Source organism: Oncorhynchus tshawytscha, unplaced genomic scaffold (genome assembly GCF_018296145.1).
Source record: "Oncorhynchus tshawytscha isolate Ot180627B unplaced genomic scaffold, Otsh_v2.0 Un_contig_8379_pilon_pilon, whole genome shotgun sequence".
NCBI lineage: Eukaryota > Metazoa > Chordata > Actinopteri > Salmoniformes > Salmonidae > Oncorhynchus > Oncorhynchus tshawytscha.
In genome coordinates this window covers 1-15,303 of record NW_024607530.1, presented here as the reverse complement: position 1 = coordinate 15,303, position 15,303 = coordinate 1, and the positions used below count along the sequence as shown (strand labels likewise).

The window sequence follows — 15,303 nt, the reverse complement described above, 5'->3', positions numbered from 1 at the left end:
CTTCCACTTTTTGAGTGACACAAAGATGCTTATCTAAATGGTGAAAATGCAACAGCTGTTAATCAGACTCACTTTCACTTTACATAGTGCACCAAGAAATAGTTTCTCGCTTACGACCACACCGGCCTGAGTACGCCTGATCTCGTCTGATCTCGGAAGCTAAGCAGGGTCGGGCCTGGTTAGTACTTGGATGGGAGACTTCCTGGGAATACCAGGTGATGTAAGCTTTTTGTCAACTCTTTGTCCGTTTTTTCCGTTTTTCCCACAAGGCTGAAATATGTGCCCTTGCTTTGAAATAAGTAAGCAAGTTTAGTTTGTATTTCATCCAACAATCTGTGCTACAAATTATGGCTGCAGTATATGCAATTTCTTCCACTTTTTGAGTGACACAAAGATGCTTATCTAAATGGTGAAAATGCAACAGCTGTTAATCAGACTCACTTTCACTTTACATAGTGCACCAAGAAATAGTTTCTCGCTTACGACCACACCGGCCTGAGTACGCCTGATCTCGTCTGATCTCGGAAGCTAAGCAGGGTCGGGCCTGGTTAGTACTTGGATGGGAGACTTCCTGGGAATACCAGGTGCTGTAAGCTTTTTGTCACTGCCTTGTGGAATTTCAACTCTTTGTCCGTTTTTCCCACTAGGCTGAAATATGTGCCCTTGCTTTGAAATAAGTAAGCAAGTTTAGTTTGTATTTCATCCAACAATCTGTGCTACAAATTATGGCTGCAGTATATGCAATTTCTTCCACTTTTTGAGTGACACAAAGATGCTTATCTAAATGGTGAAAATGCAACAGCTGTTAATCAGACTCACTTTCACTTTACATAGTGCACCAAGAAATAGTTTCTCGCTTACGACCACACCGGCCTGAGTACGCCTGATCTCGTCTGATCTCGGAAGCTAAGCAGGGTCGGGCCTGGTTAGTACTTGGATGGGAGACTTCCTGGGAATACCAGGTGATGTAAGCTTTTTGTCAACTCTTTGTCCGTTTTTTCCCACAAGGCTGAAATATGTGCCCTTGCTTTGAAATAAGTAAGCAAGTTTAGTTTGTATTTCATCCAACAATCTGTGCTACAAATTATGGCTGCAGTATATGCAATTTCTTCCACTTTTTGAGTGACACAAAGATGCTTATCTAAATGGTGAAAATGCAACAGCTGTTAATCAGACTCACTTTCACTTTACATAGTGCACCAAGAAATAGTTTCTCGCTTACGACCACACCGGCCTGAGTACGCCTGATCTCGTCTGATCTCGGAAGCTAAGCAGGGTCGGGCCTGGTTAGTACTTGGATGGGAGACTTCCTGGGAATACCAGGTGATGTAAGCTTTTTGTCAACTCTTTGTCCGTTTTTTCCCACAAGGCTGAAATATGTGCCCTTGCTTTGAAATAAGTAAGCAAGTTTAGTTTGTATTTCATCCAACAATCTGTGCTACAAATTATGGCTGCAGTATATGCAATTTCTTCCACTTTTTGAGTGACACAAAGATGCTTATCTAAATGGTGAAAATGCAACAGCTGTTAATCAGACTCACTTTCACTTTACATAGTGCACCAAGAAATAGTTTCTTGCTTACGACCACACCGGCCTGAGTACGCCTGATCTCGTCTGATCTCGGAAGCTAAGCAGGGTCGGGCCTGGTTAGTACTTGGATGGGAGACTTCCTGGAAATACCAGGTGATGTAAGCTTTTTGTCAACTCTTTGTCCGTTTTTTTCCCACAAGGCTGAAATATGTGCCCTTGCTTTGAAATAAGTAAGCAAGTTTAGTTTGTATTTCATCCAACAATCTGTGCTACAAATTATGGCTGCAGTATATGCAATTTCTTCCACTTTTTGAGTGACACAAAGATGCTTATCTAAATGGTGAAAATGCAACAGCTGTTAATCAGACTCACTTTCACTTTACATAGTGCACCAAGAAATAGTTTCTTGCTTACGACCACACCGGCCTGAGTACGCCTGATCTCGTCTGATCTCGGAAGCTAAGCAGGGTCGGGCCTGGTTAGTACTTGGATGGGAGACTTCCTGGGAATACCAGGTGCTGTAAGCTTTTTGTCACTGCCTTGTGGAATTTCAACTCTTTGTCCGTTTTTTCCCACAAGGCTGAAATATGTGCCCTTGCTTTGAAATAAGTAAGCAAGTTTAGTTTGTTTGTATTTCATCCAACAATCTGTGCTACAAATTATGGCTGCAGTATATGCAATTTCTTCCACTTTTTGAGTGACACAAAGATGCTTATCTAAATGGTGAAAATGCAACAGCTGTTAATCAGACTCACTTTCACTTTACATAGTGCACCAAGAAATAGTTTCTTGCTTACGACCACACCGGCCTGAGTACGCCTGATCTCGTCTGATCTCGGAAGCTAAGCAGGGTCGGGCCTGGTTAGTACTTGGATGGGAGACTTCCTGGGAATACCAGGTGATGTAAGCTTTTTGTCAACTCTTTGTCCGTTTTTTCCCACAAGGCTGAAATATGTGCCCTTGCTTTGAAATAAGTAAGCAAGTTTAGTTTGTATTTCATCCAACAATCTGTGCTACAAATTATGGCTGCAGTATATGCAATTTCTTCCACTTTTTGAGTGACACAAAGATGCTTATCTAAATGGTGAAAATGCAACAGCTGTTAATCAGACTCACTTTCACTTTACATAGTGCACCAAGAAATAGTTTCTTGCTTACGACCACACCGGCCTGAGTACGCCTGATCTCGTCTGATCTCGGAAGCTAAGCAGGGTCGGGCCTGGTTAGTACTTGGATGGGAGACTTCCTGGGAATACCAGGTGATGTAAGCTTTTTGTCAACTCTTTGTCCGTTTTTTCCCACAAGGCTGAAATATGTGCCCTTGCTTTGAAATAAGTAAGCAAGTTTAGTTTGTATTTCATCCAACAATCTGTGCTACAAATTATGGCTGCAGTATATGCAATTTCTTCCACTTTTTGAGTGACACAAAGATGCTTATCTAAATGGTGAAAATGCAACAGCTGTTAATCAGACTCACTTTCACTTTACATAGTGCACCAAGAAATAGTTTCTTGCTTACGACCACACCGGCCTGAGTACGCCTGATCTCGTCTGATCTCGGAAGCTAAGCAGGGTCGGGCCTGGTTAGTACTTGGATGGGAGACTTCCTGGGAATACCAGGTGATGTAAGCTTTTTGTCAACTCTTTGTCCGTTTTTTCCCACAAGGCTGAAATATGTGCCCTTGCTTTGAAATAAGTAAGCAAGTTTAGTTTGTATTTCATCCAACAATCTGTGCTACAAATTATGGCTGCAGTATATGCAATTTCTTCCACTTTTTGAGTGACACAAAGATGCTTATCTAAATGGTGAAAATGCAACAGCTGTTAATCAGACTCACTTTCACTTTACATAGTGCACCAAGAAATAGTTTCTTGCTTACGACCACACCGGCCTGAGTACGCCTGATCTCGTCTGATCTCGGAAGCTAAGCAGGGTCGGGCCTGGTTAGTACTTGGATGGGAGACTTCCTGGGAATACCAGGTGATGTAAGCTTTTGTCAACTCTTTGTCCGTTTTTTCCCACAAGGCTGAAATATGTGCCCTTGCTTTGAAATAAGTAAGCAAGTTTAGTTTGTATTTCATCCAACAATCTGTGCTACAAATTATGGCTGCAGTATATGCAATTTCTTCCACTTTTTGAGTGACACAAAGATGCTTATCTAAATGGTGAAAATGCAACAGCTGTTAATCAGACTCACTTTCACTTTACATAGTGCACCAAGAAATAGTTTCTTGCTTACGACCACACCGGCCTGAGTACGCCTGATCTCGTCTGATCTCGGAAGCTAAGCAGGGTCGGGCCTGGTTAGTACTTGGATGGGAGACTTCCTGGGAATACCAGGTGATGTAAGCTTTTTGTCAACTCTTTGTCCGTTTTTTCCCACAAGGCTGAAATATGTGCCCTTGCTTTGAAATAAGTAAGCAAGTTTAGTTTGTATTTCATCCAACAATCTGTGCTACAAATTATGGCTGCAGTATATGCAATTTCTTCCACTTTTTGAGTGACACAAAGATGCTTATCTAAATGGTGAAAATGCAACAGCTGTTAATCAGACTCACTTTCACTTTACATAGTGCACCAAGAAATAGTTTCTTGCTTACGACCACACCGGCCTGAGTACGCCTGATCTCGTCTGATCTCGGAAGCTAAGCAGGGTCGGGCCTGGTTAGTACTTGGATGGGAGACTTCCTGGGAATACCAGGTGCTGTAAGCTTTTTGTCACTGCCTTGTGGAATTTCAACTCTTTGTCCGTTTTTTCCCACAAGGCTGAAATATGTGCCCTTGCTTTGAAATAAGTAAGCAAGTTTAGTTTGTATTTCATCCAACAATCTGTGCTACAAATTATGGCTGCAGTATATGCAATTTCTTCCACTTTTTGAGTGACACAAAGATGCTTATCTAAATGGTGAAAATGCAACAGCTGTTAATCAGACTCACTTTCACTTTACATAGTGCACCAAGAAATAGTTTCTTGCTTACGACCACACCGGCCTGAGTACGCCTGATCTCGTCTGATCTCGGAAGCTAAGCAGGGTCGGGCCTGGTTAGTACTTGGATGGGAGACTTCCTGGGAATACCAGGTGATGTAAGCTTTTGTCAACTCTTTGTCCGTTTTTTCCCACAAGGCTGAAATATGTGCCCTTGCTTTGAAATAAGTAAGCAAGTTTAGTTTGTATTTCATCCAACAATCTGTGCTACAAATTATGGCTGCAGTATATGCAATTTCTTCCACTTTTTGAGTGACACAAAGATGCTTATCTAAATGGTGAAAATGCAACAGCTGTTAATCAGACTCACTTTCACTTTACATAGTGCACCAAGAAATAGTTTCTTGCTTACGACCACACCGGCCTGAGTACGCCTGATCTCGTCTGATCTCGGAAGCTAAGCAGGGTCGGGCCTGGTTAGTACTTGGATGGGAGACTTCCTGGGAATACCAGGTGATGTAAGCTTTTTGTCAACTCTTTGTCCGTTTTTTCCCACAAGGCTGAAATATGTGCCCTTGCTTTGAAATAAGTAAGCAAGTTTAGTTTGTATTTCATCCAACAATCTGTGCTACAAATTATGGCTGCAGTATATGCAATTTCTTCCACTTTTTGAGTGACACAAAGATGCTTATCTAAATGGTGAAAATGCAACAGCTGTTAATCAGACTCACTTTCACTTTACATAGTGCACCAAGAAATAGTTTCTTGCTTACGACCACACCGGCCTGAGTACGCCTGATCTCGTCTGATCTCGGAAGCTAAGCAGGGTCGGGCCTGGTTAGTACTTGGATGGGAGACTTCCTGGGAATACCAGGTGATGTAAGCTTTTTGTCAACTCTTTGTCCGTTTTTTTTATTCCCACAAGGCTGAAATATGTGCCCTTGCTTTGAAATAAGTAAGCAAGTTTAGTTTGTATTTCATCCAACAATCTGTGCTACAAATTATGGCTGCAGTATATGCAATTTCTTCCACTTTTTGAGTGACACAAAGATGCTTATCTAAATGGTGAAAATGCAACAGCTGTTAATCAGACTCACTTTCACTTTACATAGTGCACCAAGAAATAGTTTCTTGCTTACGACCACACCGGCCTGAGTACGCCTGATCTCGTCTGATCTCGGAAGCTAAGCAGGGTCGGGCCTGGTTAGTACTTGGATGGGAGACTTCCTGGGAATACCAGGTGATGTAAGCTTTTTCAAACTCTTTGTCCGTTTTTTCCCACAAGGCTGAAATATGTGCCCTTGCTTTGAAATAAGTAAGCAAGTTTAGTTTGTATTTCATCCAACAACAACTGTGCTACAAATTATGGCTGCAGTATATGCAATTTCTTCCACTTTTTGAGTGACACAAAGATGCTTATCTAAATGGTGAAAATGCAACAGCTGTTAATCAGACTCACTTTCACTTTACATAGTGCACCAAGAAATAGTTTCTTGCTTACGACCACACCGGCCTGAGTACGCCTGATCTCGTCTGATCTCGGAAGCTAAGCAGGGTCGGGCCTGGTTAGTACTTGGATGGGAGACTTCCTGGGAATACCAGGTGATGTAAGCTTTTTGTCAACTCTTTGTCCGTTTTTTCCCACAAGGCTGAAATATGTGCCCTTGCTTTGAAATAAGTAAGCAAGTTTAGTTTGTATTTCATCCAACAATCTGTGCTACAAATTATGGCTGCAGTATATGCAATTTCTTCCACTTTTTGAGTGACACAAAGATGCTTATCTAAATGGTGAAAATGCAACAGCTGTTAATCAGACTCACTTTCACTTTACATAGTGCACCAAGAAATAGTTTTCTTGCTTACGACCACACCGGCCTGAGTACGCCTGATCTCGTCTGATCTCGGAAGCTAAGCAGGGTCGGGCCTGGTTAGTACTTGGATGGGAGACTTCCTGGGAATACCAGGTGATGTAAGCTTTTTGTCAACTCTTTGTCCGTTTTTTCCCACAAGGCTGAAATATGTGCCCTTGCTTTGAAATAAGTAAGCAAGTTTAGTTTGTATTTCATCCAACAATCTGTGCTACAAATTATGGCTGCAGTATATGCAATTTCTTCCACTTTTTGAGTGACACAAAGATGCTTATCTAAATGGTGAAAATGCAACAGCTGTTAATCAGACTCACTTTCACTTTACATAGTGCACCAAGAAATAGTTTCTTTACGACCACACCGGCCTGAGTACGCCTGATCTCGTCTGATCTCGGAAGCTAAGCAGGGTCGGGCCTGGTTAGTACTTGGATGGGAGACTTCCTGGGAATACCAGGTGATGTAAGCTTTTTGTCAACTCTTTGTCCGTTTTTTCCCACAAGGCTGAAATATGTGCCCTTGCTTTGAAATAAGTAAGCAAGTTTAGTTTGTATTTCATCCAACAATCTGTGCTACAAATTATGGCTGCAGTATATGCAATTTCTTCCACTTTTTGAGTGACACAAAGATGCTTATCTAAATGGTGAAAATGCAACAGCTGTTAATCAGACTCACTTTCACTTTACATAGTGCACCAAGAAATAGTTTCTTGCTTACGACCACACCGGCCTGAGTACGCCTGATCTCGTCTGATCTCGGAAGCTAAGCAGGGTCGGGCCTGGTTAGTACTTGGATGGGAGACTTCCTGGGAATACCAGGTGCTGTAAGCTTTTGTCACTGCCTTGTGGAATTTCAACTCTTTGTCCGTTTTTTTCCCACAAGGCTGAAATATGTGCCCTTGCTTTGAAATAAGTAAGCAAGTTTAGTTTGTATTTCATCCAACAATCTGTGCTACAAATTATGGCTGCAGTATATGCATCTTCCACTTTTTGAGTGACACAAAGATGCTTATCTAAATGGTGAAAATGCAACAGCTGTTAATCAGACTCACTTTCACTTTACATAGTGCACCAAGAAATAGTTTCTTGCTTACGACCACACCGGCCTGAGTACGCCTGATCTCGTCTGATCTCGGAAGCTAAGCAGGGTCGGGCCTGGTTAGTACTTGGATGGGAGACTTCCTGGGAATACCAGGTGATGTAAGCTTTTTGTCAACTCTTTGTCCGTTTTTTCCCACAAGGCTGAAATATGTGCCCTTGCTTTGAAATAAGTAAGCAAGTTTAGTTTGTATTTCATCCAACAATCTGTGCTACAAATTATGGCTGCAGTATATGCAATTTCTTCCACTTTTTGAGTGACACAAAGATGCTTATCTAAATGGTGAAAATGCAACAGCTGTTAATCAGACTCACTTTCACTTTACATAGTGCACCAAGAAATAGTTTCTTGCTTACGACCACACCGGCCTGAGTACGCCTGATCTCGTCTGATCTCGGAAGCTAAGCAGGGTCGGGCCTGGTTAGTACTTGGATGGGAGACTTCCTGGGAATACCAGGTGATGTAAGCTTTTTGTCAACTCTTTGTCCGTTTTTTTCCCACAAGGCTGAAATATGTGCCCTTGCTTTGAAATAAGTAAGCAAGTTTAGTTTGTATTTCATCCAACAATCTGTGCTACAAATTATGGCTGCAGTATATGCAATTTCTTCCACTTTTTGAGTGACACAAAGATGCTTATCTAAATGGTGAAAATGCAACAGCTGTTAATCAGACTCACTTTCACTTTACATAGTGCACCAAGAAATAGTTTCTTGCTTACGACCACACCGGCCTGAGTACGCCTGATCTCGTCTGATCTCGGAAGCTAAGCAGGGTCGGGCCTGGTTAGTACTTGGATGGGAGACTTCCTGGGAATACCAGGTGATGTAAGCTTTTTGTCAACTCTTTGTCCGTTTTTTCCCACAAGGCTGAAATATGTGCCCTTGCTTTGAAATAAGTAAGCAAGTTTAGTTTGTATTTCATCCAACAATCTGTGCTACAAATTATGGCTGCAGTATATGCAATTTCTTCCACTTTTTGAGTGACACAAAGATGCTTATCTAAATGGTGAAAATGCAACAGCTGTTAATCAGACTCACTTTCACTTTACATAGTGCACCAAGAAATAGTTTCTTGCTTACGACCACACCGGCCTGAGTACGCCTGATCTCGTCTGATCTCGGAAGCTAAGCAGGGTCGGGCCTGGTTAGTACTTGGATGGGAGACTTCCTGGGAATACCAGGTGATGTAAGCTTTTGTCAACTCAACTCTTTGTCCGTTTTTTCCCACAAGGCTGAAATATGTGCCCTTGCTTTGAAATAAGTAAGCAAGTTTAGTTTGTATTTCATCCAACAATCTGTGCTACAAATTATGGCTGCAGTATATGCAATTTCTTCCACTTTTTGAGTGACACAAAGATGCTTATCTAAATGGTGAAAATGCAACAGCTGTTAATCAGACTCACTTTCACTTTACATAGTGCACCAAGAAATAGTTTCTTGCTTACGACCACACCGGCCTGAGTACGCCTGATCTCGTCTGATCTCGGAAGCTAAGCAGGGTCGGGCCTGGTTAGTACTTGGATGGGAGACTTCCTGGGAATACCAGGTGCTGTAAGCTTTTTGTCACTGCCTTGTGGAATTTCAACTCTTTGTCCGTTTATTCCCACAAGGCTGAAATATGTGCCCTTGCTTTGAAATAAGTAAGCAAGTTTAGTTTGTATTTCATCCAACAATCTGTGCTACAAATTATGGCTGCAGTATATGCAATTTCTTCCACTTTTTGAGTGACACAAAGATGCTTATCTAAATGGTGAAAATGCAACAGCTGTTAATCAGACTCACTTTCACTTTACATAGTGCACCAAGAAATAGTTTCTTGCTTACGACCACACCGGCCTGAGTACGCCTGATCTCGTCTGATCTCGGAAGCTAAGCAGGGTCGGGCCTGGTTAGTACTTGGATGGGAGACTTCCTGGGAATACCAGGTGATGTAAGCTTTTTGTCAACTCTTTGTCCGTTTTTTTTTCCCACAAGGCTGAAATATGTGCCCTTGCTTTGAAATAAGTAAGCAAGTTTAGTTTGTATTTCATCCAACAATCTGTGCTACAAATTATGGCTGCAGTATATGCAATTTCTTCCACTTTTTGAGTGACACAAAGATGCTTATCTAAATGGTGAAAATGCAACAGCTGTTAATCAGACTCACTTTCACTTTACATAGTGCACCAAGAAATAGTTTCTTGCTTACGACCACACCGGCCTGAGTACGCCTGATCTCGTCTGATCTCGGAAGCTAAGCAGGGTCGGGCCTGGTTAGTACTTGGATGGGAGACTTCCTGGGAATACCAGGTGCTGTAAGCTTTTTGTCACTGCCTTGTTTTCAACTCTTTGTCCGTTTTTTCCCACAAGGCTGAAATATGTGCCCTTGCTTTGAAATAAGTAAGCAAGTTTAGTTTGTATTTCATCCAACAATCTTTGTCCGTTTATTCCCACAAGGCTGAAATATGTGCCCTTGCTTTGAAATAAGTAAGCAAGTTTAGTTTGTATTTCATCCAACAATCTGTGCTACAAATTATGGCTGCAGTATATGCAATTTCTTCCACTTTTTGAGTGACACAAAGATGCTTATCTAAATGGTGAAAATGCAACAGCTGTTAATCAGACTCACTTTCACTTTACATAGTGCACCAAGAAAGTTTCTTTCTTACGACCACACCGGCCTGAGTACGCCTGATCTCGTCTGATCTCGGAAGCTAAGCAGGGTCGGGCCTGGTTAGTACTTGGATGGGAGACTTCCTGGGAATACCAGGTGATGTAAGCTTTTTGTCAACTCTTTGTCCGTTTTTTCCCACAAGGCTGAAATATGTGCCCTTGCTTTGAAATAAGTAAGCAAGTTTAGTTTGTATTTCATCCAACAATCTGTGCTACAAATTATGGCTGCAGTATATGCAATTTCTTCCACTTTTTGAGTGACACAGATGCTTATCTAAATGGTGAAAATGCAACAGCTGTTAATCAGACTCACTTTCACTTTACATAGTGCACCAAGAAATAGTTTCTCGCTTACGACCACACCGGCCTGAGTACGCCTGATCTCGTCTGATCTCGGAAGCTAAGCAGGGTCGGGCCTGGTTAGTACTTGGATGGGAGACTTCCTGGGAATACCAGGTGAAATGTAAGCTTTTTGTCAACAACTCTTGTCCGTTTATTCCCACAAGGCTGAAATATGTGCCCTTGCTTTGAAATAAGTAAGCAAGTTTAGTTTGTATTTCATCCAACAATCTGTGCTACAAATTATGGCTGCAGTATATGCAATTTCTTCCACTTTTTGAGTGACACAAAGATGCTTATCTAAATGGTGAAAATGCAACAGCTGTTAATCAGACTCACTTTCACTTTACATAGTGCACCAAGAGATAGTTTCTCCCTTACGACCACACCGGCCTGAGTACGCCTGATCTCGTCTGATCTCGGAAGCTAAGCAGGGTCGGGCCTGGTTAGTACTTGGATGGGAGACTTCCTGGGAATACCAGGTGCTGTAAGCTTTTTGTCACTGCCTTGTGGAATTTCAACTCTTTGTCCGTTTATTCCCACAAGGCTGAAATATGTGCCCTTGCTTTGAAATAAGTAAGCAAGTTTAGTTTGTATTTCATCCAACAATCTGTGCTACAAATTATGGCTGCAGTATATGCAATTTCTTCCACTTTTTGAGTGACACAAAGATGCTTATCTAAATGGTGAAAATGCAACAGCTGTTAATCAGACTCACTTTCACTTTACATAGTGCACCAAGAGATAGTTTCTCGCTTACGACCACACCGGCCTGAGTACGCCTGATCTCGTCTGATCTCGGAAGCTAAGCAGGGTCGGGCCTGGTTAGTACTTGGATGGGAGACTTCCTGGGAATACCAGGTGCTGTAAGGTGGAATTTCAACTCTTTGTCCGTTTATTCCCACAAGGCTGCCTTGCTTAATTAAGTTTCAACTCTTTGTCCGTTTATTCCCACAAGGCTGAAATATGTGCCCTTGCTTTGAAATAAGTAAGCAAGTTTAGTTTGTATTTCATCCAACAATCTGTGCTACAAATTATGGCTGCAGTATATGCAATTTCTTCCACTTTTTGAGTGACACAAAGATGCTTATCTAAATGGTGAAAATGCAACAGCTGTTAATCAGACTCACTTTCACTTTACATAGTGCACCAAGAGATAGTTTCTTGCTTACGACCACACCGGCCTGAGTACGCCTGATCTCGTCTGATCTCGGAAGCTAAGCAGGGTCGGGCCTGGTTAGTACTTGGATGGGAGACTTCCTGGGAATACCAGGTGATGTAAGCTTTTTGTCACTGCCTTGTGGAATTTCAACTCTTTGTCCGTTTATTCCCACAAGGCTGAAATATGTGCCCTTGCTTTGAAATAAGTAAGCAAGTTTAGTTTGTATTTCATCCAACAATCTGTGCTACAAATTATGGCTGCAGTATATGCAATTTCTTCCACTTTTTGAGTGACACAAAGATGCTTATCTAAATGGTGAAAATGCAACAGCTGTTAATCAGACTCACTTTCACTTTACATAGTGCACCAAGAGATAGTTTCTCCTTACGACCACACCGGCCTGAGTACGCCTGATCTCGTCTGATCTCAGAAGCTAAGCAGGGTCGGGCCTGGTTAGTACTTGGATGGGAAACTTCCTGGGAATACCAGGTGCTGTAAGCTTTTTGTCACTGCCTTGTGGAATTTCAACTCTTTGTCCGTTTATTCCCACAAGGCTGAAATATGTGCCCTTGCTTTGAAATAAGTAAGCAAGTTTAGTTTGTATTTCATCCAACAATCTTTCAACTCTTTGTCCGTTTATTCCCACAAGGCTGAAATATGTGCCCTTGCTTTGAAATAAGTAAGCAAGTTTAGTTTGTATTTCATCCAACAATCTGTGCTACAAATTATGGCTGCAGTATATGCAATTTCTTCCACTTTTTGAGTGACACAAAGATGCTTATCTAAATGGTGAAAATGCAACAGCTGTTAATCAGACTCACTTTCACTTTACATAGTGCACCAAGAGATAATTTCTCGCTTACGACCACACCGGCCTGAGTACCCCTGATCTCGTCTGATCTCGGAAGCTAAGCAGGGTCGGGCCTGGTTAGTACTTGGATGGGAGACTTCCTGGGAATACCAGGTGCTGTAAGCTTTTTGTCACTGCCTTGTGGAATTTCAACTCTTTGTCCGTTTATTCCCACAAGGCTGAAATATGTGCCCTTGCTTTGAAATAATTAAGCAAGTTTAGTTTGTATTTCATCCAACAATCTTTCAACTCTTTGTCCGTTTATTCCCACAAGGCTGAAATATGTGCCCTTGCTTTGAAATAAGTAAGCAAGTTTAGTTTGTATTTCATCCAACAATCTGTGCTACAAATTATGGCTGCAGTATATGCAATTTCTTCCACTTTTTGAGTGACACAAAGATGCTTATCTAAATGGTGAAAATGCAACAGCTGTTAATCAGACTCACTTTCACTTTACATAGTGCACCAAGAGATAATTTCTCCCTTACGACCACACCGGCCTGAGTACGCCTGATCTCGTCTGATCTCAGAAGCTAAGCAGGGTCGGGCCTGGTTAGTACTTGGATGGGAAACTTCCTGGGAATACCAGGTGCTGTAAGCTTTTTGTCACTGCCTTGTGGAATTTCAACTCTTTGTATTCCCACAAGGCTGAAATATGTGCCCTTGCTTTGAAATAAGTAAGCAAGTTTAGTTTGTATTTCATCCAACAATCTTTCAACTCTTTGTCCGTTTATTCCCACAAGGCTGAAATATGTGCCCTTGCTTTGAAATAAGTAAGCAAGTTTAGTTTGTATTTCATCCAACAATCTGTGCTACAAATTATGGCTGCAGTATATGCAATTTCTTCCACTTTTTGAGTGACACAAAGATGCTTATCTAAATGGTGAAAATGCAACAGCTGTTAATCAGACTCACTTTCACTTTACATAGTGCACCAAGAAATAGTTTCTTGCTTACGACCACACCGGCCTGAGTACGCCTGATCTCGTCTGATCTCGGAAGCTAAGCAGGGTCGGGCCTGGTTAGTACTTGGATGGGAGACTTCCTGGGAATACCAGGTGATGTAAGCTTTTTGTCAACTCTTTGTCCGTTTTTTCCCACAAGGCTGAAATATGTGCCCTTGCTTTGAAATAAGAAGCAAGTTTAGTTTGTATTTCATCCAACAATCTGTGCTACAAATTATGGCTGCAGTATATGCAATTTCTTCCACTTTTTGAGTGACACAAAGATGCTTATCTAAATGGTGAAAATGCAACAGCTGTTAATCAGACTCACTTTCACTTTACATAGTGCACCAAGAAATAGTTTCTTGCTTACGACCACACCGGCCTGAGTACGCCTGATCTCGTCTGATCTCGGAAGCTAAGCAGGGTCGGGCCTGGTTAGTACTTGGATGGGAGACTTCCTGGGAATACCAGGTGATGTAAGCTTTTTGTCAACTCTTTGTCCGTTTTTTCCCACAAGGCTGAAATATGTGCCCTTGCTTTGAAATAAGTAAGCAAGTTTAGTTTGTATTTCATCCAACAATCTGTGCTACAAATTATGGCTGCAGTATATGCAATTTCTTCCACTTTTTGAGTGACACAAAGATGCTTATCTAAATGGTGAAAATGCAACAGCTGTTAATCAGACTCACTTTCACTTTACATAGTGCACCAAGAAATAGTTTCTTGCTTACGACCACACCGGCCTGAGTACGCCTGATCTCGTCTGATCTCGGAAGCTAAGCAGGGTCGGGCCTGGTTAGTACTTGGATGGGAGACTTCCTGGGAATACCAGGTGCTGTAAGCTTTTGTCACTGCCTTGTGGAATTTCAACTCTTTGTCCGTTTATTCCCACAAGGCTGAAATATGTGCCCTTGCTTTGAAATAAGTAAGCAAGTTTAGTTTGTATTTCATCCAACAATCTGTGCTACAAATTATGGCTGCAGTATATGCAATTTCTTCCACTTTTTGAGTGACACAAAGATGCTTATCTAAATGGTGAAAATGCAACAGCTGTTAATCAGACTCACTTTCACTTTACATAGTGCACCAAGAAATAGTTTCTTGCTTACGACCACACCGGCCTGAGTACGCCTGATCTCGTCTGATCTCGGAAGCTAAGCAGGGTCGGGCCTGGTTAGTACTTGGATGGGAGACTTCCTGGGAATACCAGGTGATGTAAGCTTTTTGTCAACTCTTTGTCCGTTTTTTCCCACAAGGCTGAAATATGTGCCCTTGCTTTGAAATAAGTAAGCAAGTTTAGTTTGTATTTCATCCAACAATCTGTGCTACAAATTATGGCTGCAGTATATGCAATTTCTTCCACTTTTTGAGTGACACAAAGATGCTTATCTAAATGGTGAAAATGCAACAGCTGTTAATCAGACTCACTTTCACTTTACATAGTGCACCAAGAAATAGTTTCTTGCTTACGACCACACCGGCCTGAGTACGCCTGATCTCGTCTGATCTCGGAAGCTAAGCAGGGTCGGGCCTGGTTAGTACTTGGATGGGAGACTTCCTGGGAATACCAGGTGATGTAAGCTTTTGTCAACTCTTTGTCCGTTTTTTCCCACAAGGCTGAAATATGTGCCCTTGCTTTGAAATAAGTAAGCAAGTTTAGTTTGTATTTCATCCAACAGCTACAAATTATGGCTGCAGTATATGCAATTTCTTCCACTTTTTGAGTGACACAAAGATGCTTATCTAAATGGTGAAAATGCAACAGCTGTTAATCAGACTCACTTTCACTTTACATAGTGCACCAAGAAATAGTTTCTTGCTTACGACCACACCGGCCTGAGTACGCCTGATCTCGTCTGATCTCGGAAGCTAAGCAGGGTCGGGCCTGGTTAGTACTTGGATGGGAGACTTCCTGGGAATACCAGGTGATGT

General features: G+C 41.9%; 32 non-coding genes and 9 pseudogenes across 32 annotated transcripts; all 41 read left to right on the top strand.

The window, feature by feature from the left end:
- Nucleotides 1–108: 108 nt before the first annotated feature.
- On the top strand, nt 109–227 carry LOC121842610. Its single transcript, XR_006081185.1, has one exon. It is a non-coding gene; the product is annotated as a 5S ribosomal RNA (ribosomal RNA).
- A 250-nt stretch (nt 228–477) lies between these two features.
- On the top strand, nt 478–596 carry LOC121842618. Its single transcript, XR_006081193.1, has one exon. It is a non-coding gene; the product is annotated as a 5S ribosomal RNA (ribosomal RNA).
- A 259-nt stretch (nt 597–855) lies between these two features.
- LOC121842609 lies at nt 856–974 on the top strand. The gene has a single exon (XR_006081184.1). It is a non-coding gene; the product is annotated as a 5S ribosomal RNA (ribosomal RNA).
- A 242-nt stretch (nt 975–1,216) lies between these two features.
- On the top strand, nt 1,217–1,335 carry LOC121842608. The gene has a single exon (XR_006081183.1). It is a non-coding gene; the product is annotated as a 5S ribosomal RNA (ribosomal RNA).
- Nucleotides 1,336–1,577: 242 nt separating this feature from the next.
- LOC121842624 lies at nt 1,578–1,696 on the top strand (annotated as a pseudogene).
- A 243-nt stretch (nt 1,697–1,939) lies between these two features.
- LOC121842607 lies at nt 1,940–2,058 on the top strand. The gene has a single exon (XR_006081182.1). It is a non-coding gene; the product is annotated as a 5S ribosomal RNA (ribosomal RNA).
- Nucleotides 2,059–2,322: 264 nt separating this feature from the next.
- LOC121842606 lies at nt 2,323–2,441 on the top strand. The gene has a single exon (XR_006081181.1). It is a non-coding gene; the product is annotated as a 5S ribosomal RNA (ribosomal RNA).
- Nucleotides 2,442–2,683: 242 nt separating this feature from the next.
- On the top strand, nt 2,684–2,802 carry LOC121842605. Its single transcript, XR_006081180.1, has one exon. It is a non-coding gene; the product is annotated as a 5S ribosomal RNA (ribosomal RNA).
- A 242-nt stretch (nt 2,803–3,044) lies between these two features.
- LOC121842604 lies at nt 3,045–3,163 on the top strand. Its single transcript, XR_006081179.1, has one exon. It is a non-coding gene; the product is annotated as a 5S ribosomal RNA (ribosomal RNA).
- Nucleotides 3,164–3,405: 242 nt separating this feature from the next.
- Nucleotides 3,406–3,524, top strand: LOC121842603. Its single transcript, XR_006081178.1, has one exon. It is a non-coding gene; the product is annotated as a 5S ribosomal RNA (ribosomal RNA).
- A 241-nt stretch (nt 3,525–3,765) lies between these two features.
- Nucleotides 3,766–3,884, top strand: LOC121842602. Its single transcript, XR_006081177.1, has one exon. It is a non-coding gene; the product is annotated as a 5S ribosomal RNA (ribosomal RNA).
- Nucleotides 3,885–4,126: 242 nt separating this feature from the next.
- LOC121842673 lies at nt 4,127–4,245 on the top strand. The gene has a single exon (XR_006081235.1). It is a non-coding gene; the product is annotated as a 5S ribosomal RNA (ribosomal RNA).
- Nucleotides 4,246–4,505: 260 nt separating this feature from the next.
- On the top strand, nt 4,506–4,624 carry LOC121842678. Its single transcript, XR_006081240.1, has one exon. It is a non-coding gene; the product is annotated as a 5S ribosomal RNA (ribosomal RNA).
- A 241-nt stretch (nt 4,625–4,865) lies between these two features.
- On the top strand, nt 4,866–4,984 carry LOC121842677. Its single transcript, XR_006081239.1, has one exon. It is a non-coding gene; the product is annotated as a 5S ribosomal RNA (ribosomal RNA).
- A 242-nt stretch (nt 4,985–5,226) lies between these two features.
- LOC121842676 lies at nt 5,227–5,345 on the top strand. Its single transcript, XR_006081238.1, has one exon. It is a non-coding gene; the product is annotated as a 5S ribosomal RNA (ribosomal RNA).
- A 247-nt stretch (nt 5,346–5,592) lies between these two features.
- On the top strand, nt 5,593–5,711 carry LOC121842675. Its single transcript, XR_006081237.1, has one exon. It is a non-coding gene; the product is annotated as a 5S ribosomal RNA (ribosomal RNA).
- A 243-nt stretch (nt 5,712–5,954) lies between these two features.
- Nucleotides 5,955–6,073, top strand: LOC121842674. The gene has a single exon (XR_006081236.1). It is a non-coding gene; the product is annotated as a 5S ribosomal RNA (ribosomal RNA).
- Nucleotides 6,074–6,316: 243 nt separating this feature from the next.
- On the top strand, nt 6,317–6,435 carry LOC121842672. Its single transcript, XR_006081234.1, has one exon. It is a non-coding gene; the product is annotated as a 5S ribosomal RNA (ribosomal RNA).
- Nucleotides 6,436–6,674: 239 nt separating this feature from the next.
- On the top strand, nt 6,675–6,793 carry LOC121842625 (annotated as a pseudogene).
- A 242-nt stretch (nt 6,794–7,035) lies between these two features.
- LOC121842662 lies at nt 7,036–7,154 on the top strand. The gene has a single exon (XR_006081224.1). It is a non-coding gene; the product is annotated as a 5S ribosomal RNA (ribosomal RNA).
- Nucleotides 7,155–7,411: 257 nt separating this feature from the next.
- Nucleotides 7,412–7,530, top strand: LOC121842671. Its single transcript, XR_006081233.1, has one exon. It is a non-coding gene; the product is annotated as a 5S ribosomal RNA (ribosomal RNA).
- Nucleotides 7,531–7,772: 242 nt separating this feature from the next.
- On the top strand, nt 7,773–7,891 carry LOC121842670. Its single transcript, XR_006081232.1, has one exon. It is a non-coding gene; the product is annotated as a 5S ribosomal RNA (ribosomal RNA).
- Nucleotides 7,892–8,134: 243 nt separating this feature from the next.
- Nucleotides 8,135–8,253, top strand: LOC121842669. Its single transcript, XR_006081231.1, has one exon. It is a non-coding gene; the product is annotated as a 5S ribosomal RNA (ribosomal RNA).
- A 242-nt stretch (nt 8,254–8,495) lies between these two features.
- On the top strand, nt 8,496–8,614 carry LOC121842668. Its single transcript, XR_006081230.1, has one exon. It is a non-coding gene; the product is annotated as a 5S ribosomal RNA (ribosomal RNA).
- A 246-nt stretch (nt 8,615–8,860) lies between these two features.
- LOC121842651 lies at nt 8,861–8,979 on the top strand. The gene has a single exon (XR_006081213.1). It is a non-coding gene; the product is annotated as a 5S ribosomal RNA (ribosomal RNA).
- Nucleotides 8,980–9,239: 260 nt separating this feature from the next.
- Nucleotides 9,240–9,358, top strand: LOC121842667. Its single transcript, XR_006081229.1, has one exon. It is a non-coding gene; the product is annotated as a 5S ribosomal RNA (ribosomal RNA).
- Nucleotides 9,359–9,603: 245 nt separating this feature from the next.
- Nucleotides 9,604–9,722, top strand: LOC121842640. The gene has a single exon (XR_006081202.1). It is a non-coding gene; the product is annotated as a 5S ribosomal RNA (ribosomal RNA).
- A 341-nt stretch (nt 9,723–10,063) lies between these two features.
- On the top strand, nt 10,064–10,182 carry LOC121842619 (annotated as a pseudogene).
- A 240-nt stretch (nt 10,183–10,422) lies between these two features.
- On the top strand, nt 10,423–10,543 carry LOC121842626 (annotated as a pseudogene).
- Nucleotides 10,544–10,787: 244 nt separating this feature from the next.
- On the top strand, nt 10,788–10,906 carry LOC121842621 (annotated as a pseudogene).
- Nucleotides 10,907–11,166: 260 nt separating this feature from the next.
- On the top strand, nt 11,167–11,285 carry LOC121842620 (annotated as a pseudogene).
- A 293-nt stretch (nt 11,286–11,578) lies between these two features.
- LOC121842666 lies at nt 11,579–11,697 on the top strand. The gene has a single exon (XR_006081228.1). It is a non-coding gene; the product is annotated as a 5S ribosomal RNA (ribosomal RNA).
- A 259-nt stretch (nt 11,698–11,956) lies between these two features.
- Nucleotides 11,957–12,075, top strand: LOC121842623 (annotated as a pseudogene).
- A 356-nt stretch (nt 12,076–12,431) lies between these two features.
- Nucleotides 12,432–12,550, top strand: LOC121842617. Its single transcript, XR_006081192.1, has one exon. It is a non-coding gene; the product is annotated as a 5S ribosomal RNA (ribosomal RNA).
- A 356-nt stretch (nt 12,551–12,906) lies between these two features.
- On the top strand, nt 12,907–13,025 carry LOC121842622 (annotated as a pseudogene).
- Nucleotides 13,026–13,375: 350 nt separating this feature from the next.
- On the top strand, nt 13,376–13,494 carry LOC121842665. The gene has a single exon (XR_006081227.1). It is a non-coding gene; the product is annotated as a 5S ribosomal RNA (ribosomal RNA).
- A 241-nt stretch (nt 13,495–13,735) lies between these two features.
- Nucleotides 13,736–13,854, top strand: LOC121842664. The gene has a single exon (XR_006081226.1). It is a non-coding gene; the product is annotated as a 5S ribosomal RNA (ribosomal RNA).
- Nucleotides 13,855–14,096: 242 nt separating this feature from the next.
- On the top strand, nt 14,097–14,215 carry LOC121842601. Its single transcript, XR_006081176.1, has one exon. It is a non-coding gene; the product is annotated as a 5S ribosomal RNA (ribosomal RNA).
- Nucleotides 14,216–14,474: 259 nt separating this feature from the next.
- LOC121842663 lies at nt 14,475–14,593 on the top strand. The gene has a single exon (XR_006081225.1). It is a non-coding gene; the product is annotated as a 5S ribosomal RNA (ribosomal RNA).
- Nucleotides 14,594–14,835: 242 nt separating this feature from the next.
- On the top strand, nt 14,836–14,954 carry LOC121842661. The gene has a single exon (XR_006081223.1). It is a non-coding gene; the product is annotated as a 5S ribosomal RNA (ribosomal RNA).
- A 235-nt stretch (nt 14,955–15,189) lies between these two features.
- Nucleotides 15,190–15,303, top strand: LOC121842628 (annotated as a pseudogene; the record flags this gene model as incomplete).